Here is a 7,200-nt window from a genome sequence, read left to right on the forward strand (position 1 = left end):
TTGCGCACGAGTTCCTGCCTCTTCCGGGACACGTGGTGTCTCCGGACCTATCCCAACTGTGGAACGGTCCGGGCCGCTGCTGGGAGAACAGGACTCCGAACCGCAGGGGTCCGGCTGTTTGGATGTAGTTAAGGATAACTACAAGATCCTTGCCTAGACACAGCAAAAGGGGGTACCCCAGTCCTAGGGTACCGACAGTGGCCCCCGGGCCCACCTCGGGTGAGGTACGAACCCGCAGGTGGGGCCACCATCGTGATGTGTTCCTACGCAAGTTGATTGCGCTGGCATGCTCATGGAGAGAGCGGGTGCTCCGGACCCCTGAGGTCGGTACACCCGTTGCCAGTCTCAGGTACTAGAGCGCTCTCCATTGGGCGACGAAGGTGTAGGCTTAGGGTACGGAACCAAGCTAAGCGGCTACACAGACTTCGGATCGCTCAGGGAGTAAGCACCACTTCCCGGACCCGGCTCTTGTCGACCGTGGCGAGCGGTCTCCGCCGGAGCAGGCCACCGGAGTGGACTTGGAGCGACCGTGGCGAGCGGTCTCCGCCGGAGCGGGCCACCGGAGTGGACTTGGAGCGACCGTGGCGAGCGGTCTCCGCCGGAGCGGGCCACCGAAGTGGACTTGGAACGACCGTGGCGAGCGGTCTCCGCCGGAGCGGGCCACCGGAGTGGACTTGGAGCGACCGTGGCGAGCGGTCTCCGCCGGAGCGGGCCACCGGAGTGGACTTGGAGCGACCGTGGCGAGCGGTCTCCGCCGGAGCGGGCCACCGGAGTGGACTTGGAGCGACCGTGGCGAGCGGTCTCCGCCTGAGCGGGCCACCGGAGTGGACTTGGAGCGACCGTGGCGAGCGGTCTCCGCCGGAGCGGGCCACCGGAGTGGACTTGGAGCGACCGTGGCGAGCGGTCTCCGCCGGAGCGGGCCACCGGAGTGGACTTGGAGCGACCGTGGCGAGCGGTCTCCGCCGGAGCGGGCCACCGGAGTGGACTTGGAGCGACCGTTGCTGACAATCCGATGAAGCATGTTACCGGACCTCACAGTAAGGTGCAAAGAAACCAAGCCTTATACTAGAAGAGAGCCCGGGACCTCTAAAGACAGCAGTCCTGGATACTAGAGTACTTGTAACAGGGTAGTGAAGTACGTAAACTTAGGGTACATTACCAGGCTAAGCTACGCGGAGCTTCTCTACCCCAGGATACAAATACCACTTCTCCAGAGCAGGTCCTTAGGGGTCCGGACTGCCTTCCAGCTAGAAGGGGTGTCTTCACCTGACCACAAGCCAGCAACTTAACTTGGATTGTTAGCAATAAGGGAAACTCCGGTCAAGAGGAAAGAATAGTTAAACCAAGGCGAATAAATGTAATCAGGGTGGAGCCTAGGTAAAACTGAGAAAGAAAATCTCCTTTATTATTGTGGTTGTCACGGTATACATCGGAGGTCGGGATTACGAGGTCGGACCTCCACCGCTCCGGACCGCTTTTGCCTGTTTGTGTGATAGGGCCAGAGGTCGGGTTTATAAGGTCGGACCTTGACCGCTCTGGACACACACGTAGACGCCACGCTATTACACAGGAGAAAATCTCTCATTCCTTTCTTAGGAGTAACCTACGGCTGCATGCTATACAGCGCGTGAAGGCGCCCTGGATGTGCCTGAACCGCATCATCCAGCATCACCTCGGGAGCTCGGGGGACCCCTCCTTGCCTAAGAGCTGTCACATGCTTACATGGCATGAGACAAATTCTTTGGCTTTGAATGGAAGAGGCCCCCTCCCCCTGCCGTCGCCGTTGCCGATGGAAACCAGAGCGCTTGCGCAGCAGATGGACCGGTGCGACGCATGGAGAAGTGCGGTCGTTCGCCGGCTTGTCCTTGGTGCTAGCGCCAGGGGCCCCCGCACGAGGAGGCGGGGTCCTGTCTGCAGCAGCGCCGAGCAACGCTGAGGTGGATCTCCGGCGCTGGAGACGGCAGGACGACACGGTCCACTTCCTCCGGGATGGCCGTCGGCTCCAGGCTCCATGTTGAGAGGAAGCCTTGAGCCGACACCATGCCACCGCAGAGGAGATGTGGCCGTTGCTTGAGAGAAAACCTTGAGTCGATGTAGGGGCAACAGCGCCAGGCGGCGCCTCCGCTGTGCTTTGCTACGTCGGCTCCGAGGTGTTGCAGTGGTGACGCACAGCAGGCGTCGCTGTCGTGCGCCGCCGCACCGAGGGCGTTGCCGCGCCGGTGCCAAGGCAGGCGGAGTGAGTGTGGCCCTGCCTTCCTTCATCTTCTTGTTCGTCGGTGCAGAGGATGAACACGGCCCCAGAAGCCTGAAGATCCAGTCAGCGCCTGTGCTTCCCCACGGACGGCGCCAAAATGTCGTGGGGATTCTAGGGGTACCCACAGCCGGGTGGCGGAACGCACCCGCCTATTCCCAGTGAGGGAGTACTCGGGGAAGTACTAGGCGATGGGGCTGGATCTACACTGGGACAAGGGGACTCAAGAACACACGATTTAGAGTGGTTCGGGCCGCCGGAGCGTAATACCCTACGTCCACTGGGAGATGTATTGTTCTTGGTGGTGTGTATCAACCTATCCTCTGCTGGCCTTGGCTCTTGCGCAGCCTTGAGGTTTTCTAGCGGCGCCCCCTCCTTTTATAGATCAAGGGGGAGCGGATACATAGGACGTTGGTGCCCCGACAGGTGGGCCCAACGTGACTGTGGCTACAGTGGTAGCGAATCTTTCCTTCGATATGCACGCTGCTGCTCTTCTGACTCAGGGGGGTCTTCTCTTGTCCCATCAGCGAGGCGCCCATTGGAGTAGCGTAGCTTGCGGCGTGGCCTGCTGAGGCTATTATGTAGCGTCATAATGGGCGGAGCCGAGCCGTCGTATCCATCTGCCATGGCAGGTTGGCTAGCGCGGCGTGGGCGGCGCCAGCGGCTCCACTACCTTGGTAATACGCGATCAATAGTGCCCCCTGGTCAATGAAACGCCTCAGCTTCTGCCATATCAATGCAGATGTCCACCTACCGCAATGAATGCAATGGTGGGTGAACGTTGGTATGGAAACCCAAACGGTCATGTCTTGCAGACACGTGGCGGCCCCGGACTGCCCCGCGTCCGGTTATTATACAGGGGGTCCAGGACCCTATGAGGGGTCCGGGACCCCATCTGCGGGGGTCCGGTCTCCTTGGGAGGTCCGGACCCCCGGCTGCTTGCGCACGAGTTCCTGCCTCTTCCAGGACACGTGGTGTCTCCGGACCTATCCCTACTGTGGAACGGTCCGGGCCGCTGCTGGGAGAACAGGACTCCGAACCGCAGGGGTCCGGCTGTTTGGATGTAGTTAAGGATAACTACAAGATCCTTGCCTAGACACAGCAAAAGGGGGTACCCCAGTCCTGGGGTACCGACAGCAGAATTATTTAGCGAGACTCTATGCAATGAAATGAGGAAATTGAACTTAGAAATGATTCCACAAGGGAGTTTGAACCATATAGCAATGGAGTCCACGCTTCAAGATAGCATTATCTCAGCGCAATCATATGATGAAGGTGCCAAAATTATAAAGCAAAAGTTGGCCCAAGGAGAAGAAAAGTGCAAGTGCTTTCATACGGACCATAAGGGAGTTTTATTGTTCGGCAATCGTATTGTTGTTCCCAAAGATCATCATCTCCAAAGAAAAATTCTTAATGAAGCACACCTTTCAAAGTTCTCTATTCATCCCGGTAGCACCAAGATGTACCAAGACCTTAGATAGAATTATTGGTGGACCAGAATGAAAAGGGAGATAGCTAAATGTTTCCGAGTGTGACGTTTGTCAGAGGATGAAAGCCAGTCATTTCAAGGTAGCAGGTACACTCCAACCCCTACTAATTCCATCCTGGAAATGGGAGGTTATTACTATGGACTTCATCGTTGGCTTACCCAACACATCCCAGAAACATGACTCAATATGGGTTATCATTGATAGATTGACCAAGACTGCCCATTTTCTCCCAGTACAAATCTCTTACTCTGCTAAAAGGTATGCAGAGATCTATCTTGATCAAATAGTTCGTCGCCATGGTGTACCCAAAACGATTATATCTGATCGCGGGTCACAGTTTGTTGCACGTTTCTGGGAGCAATTACAGGCCTCTCTTGGAACCAAGTTGATTCGTAGCTCTGCTTATCATCCTCAAACTGATGGACAAACCGAAAGGGTAAATCAAATACTTGAGGATATGCTCAGAGCATGTGTCATCCAATATGACAAGAATTGGGACAAATGTCTGGCTCTAGCAGAATTCTCCAACAATAATAGTTATCAGTCTAGTTTGAAGATGGCATCGTTTGAGGCGTTATATGGTCGTAGGTGTCGAACTCCTTTGAGTTGGTCACAGACCGGAGAACACAAAATTTTTGGACCCGACTTAGTAACTGAAGCGGAGAACAAGGTAAAAGTTATTCAAGCAAATCTCAAAGCAGTTCAATCTAGACAGAAGAGTTACGCGGATAAGAGGAGAAAGCCATTATAATTTGAAGTTGGGGATCATGTATATCTATGAGGATCTCCAACAAAAGGTGTTCAGAGATTTGGTTTAAAGGGAAAATTAGCACCTCGCTATATTGGACCCTTTGAGATCCTTGAAATATGTGGACCAGTAGCTTACCGAATTCGACTTCCTTCTCGGTTAGCAGCCGTCCATGACGTTTTCCACGTTTCTCAACTCAGGAAGTGTGTGAAAATCCCTGAAGAGATAATCAAACAACATGACCTGGAAATAGAACCAGATCTATCATACGTAGAATACCCGATGAAAATCCTCGACAGCAAAGAAAGAAGTACCAGAAGGGAAAAAGCTAGAATGTACAATATCCAATGGAATCACCATACCGAGGAAGAAGCTACTTGGGAAACTGAACATTATCTCCAACAAAATTTTCCCGATTTCCTTAGGACAAATCCAGGTACCTAACATTCCAGCCCATTCCTGATCTGGAACCTCGGGACGAGATTCTTTTAAGGGGGGTAGGCTGTGACACTTCAGGTGTCTAGCCATTAAAATAAAGTTTGGAGTGTGAATGATATGTTTATTCTTGTTCGTGGTTGGAAATTTTGCAGTACAAAGTAAGGGTATTTTGGTAATTTTGAAAAATTATAAGTCCTTCTGTGCAAAAGGTTCTGACCTAGGGAGTGATTTCAACTTGCTTAAGGGCCTTCTTGCAAATATGCTATTAATAATTATTTTGGTAGCAATATTGCATTTCAGCCAAAAGTATAGGAATATTTGTTATTAAAAGTATTTTCCCTTAATAGAATAAAGTTCTTTTGCATTTTTTGAAAATATTTTCAAATTCTTTGATCTAGTGAAAATTTGCATAACATGAAAGTTGTAGATCTTGAAAAATTGAACAACTTTCATGTTGGGCACTTTTTCATTTGAACCCTAGATTAGTGGAAAATTTTATTTTTTAGATAAGCCCTTGAGATTTTGGAAATTACAAAACCACTCTTGCTAGTCTTCTTCTTCCTCTTCTCTACTGGAAAACAGGGGAGCGCCGCCCATCGCCGCCGTTTCGGCCGCCGCCGCCGGTTTCTTCTGCAGCAGTTTCACCCCGCCGCCTCTGGAGTACCAATCGGTCTTCTTGCCCTTCCCTGACCCCACCCAGCACCGGGCACCCCCTTCCTCCTGCTGCCACGCCGCCCAGAGCTCCCGCCGCCGGTTGTCCCATTTTCGGCAAGCTAGAAACCACGGCTCCGCTTCTGGTGCTGCCTTCTCTAGCCGCCTCGCCGCTCCACGCATCGAGCACCACTCTCGGCCGCCATCCGTGCCGCCCTTGGTGGCCTCCCGCATGCGCGACACACCGCCGCATGCCGTTACCTCGCCGAACGCCCGCGGGTGTGCGCCGCCGTGGCCGATTTTGCCTTTTTCTCGGCCAAGATCACCTCTTGGACCTCCGCTCGTGCCAATCCCCTCCACATCGGGCTATAAATAGCCCCGACCATCTCCAATTCCGGCATACCCGCTGCTCCTTCCCCTCCAACTCCGGCGAACCCCCGATCCACTGATACAGCACTGCCCCAACCCCCACCACCCCCTAGCAATCTTCATCGTGCCTTAGTGAAGCTCGCCAGGCCTTCAACCCCACTGTTCCTCCACCTGAGCATCCTCGCCAGCGAGCTCACCCGCCTTCGCCCGCACCTCCTCGCCGGCAACCCACCTCCTGGCCACTCCGACCACAATCCCAGGTACCTACAGGTGCGGTTAGAGATCCTCTCTCTTTTCTCCCACCTGAGCCCTCGTCGCCGGCGATAGGAGCCGCCGGGATCTCGCCGGCGCCGCTTGCCCATGCCCTTCCCCTGTTTTGGGCCAGCAAAGGGCCTTTATGCAATGATTAAATTGTTTCCAAGGGCCTTTTTGTAAGAATTCAAGTTCTTTTCTTTGTGAGCTTTGAAAATTCATAGTAAATTGTACAAAAATAAAAAAATGCAAAATCAATTTTGTTTTGTTCTTTGTGAATAGCTCTACAAGATAGTTCTATGGGTTTGTTTTGAAACCTTTTGTATCAAGTTTTAAAAATAGGAGTTTGACCTAGTTCTTTTTATTCTATGCTTTAGAATTATTCCTTTTGCAAACCTTGAACCATGTGTTCCATAGAGCATGTCTAGCTCTATATATTTTTTTCCAAAACCTTTTGTAAGTTCTAGTTTGTGTTTCCAAAAACTCTCTTTACTAGGTTTTGCTTATGTTCTTATTTATTCAAATCTTTTCTTTGGTTTATTTCAAAAACCTTTCTCCATGCTATGTTAAAGTATTTGACATGGATGAATTGGATTGTTTGATTGAGAAAAGTTTTAATCTTTTTCGTGAAGGAAAGCTATACTCAAGTATAGTACCTTACTTTTGTTTCCAACTAATGCATTCATATAGAGATCACCCCGTTAGCAGACGAAACATACGAACTCAATCAGGAACCAGACGGGGATTCTTCTGAAGCCCAGGCTAATATTGTTGAACTAACTGAAGCCCCAAACTCGGATTCAGAAGATCCAAAGTCTACTGACTTTATAGACATTAATACAGGTAAGCCCCGGTGCATAATCCTATTATTTTATGCAATTTATTACTGTCTATTTGTGCATTTAAGTTATTGGAGTTGAATAAAAACCTAGATGCATAATCTTAGGTACCTATTATTTGAACACTAGACACAGAGTCCGACTAGATGCTATGCTAATAGG

The sequence above is a fragment of the Panicum virgatum genome, chromosome 2N, assembly GCF_016808335.1.
Source record: "Panicum virgatum strain AP13 chromosome 2N, P.virgatum_v5, whole genome shotgun sequence".
Taxonomy (NCBI): Eukaryota; Viridiplantae; Streptophyta; class Magnoliopsida; order Poales; family Poaceae; genus Panicum; species Panicum virgatum.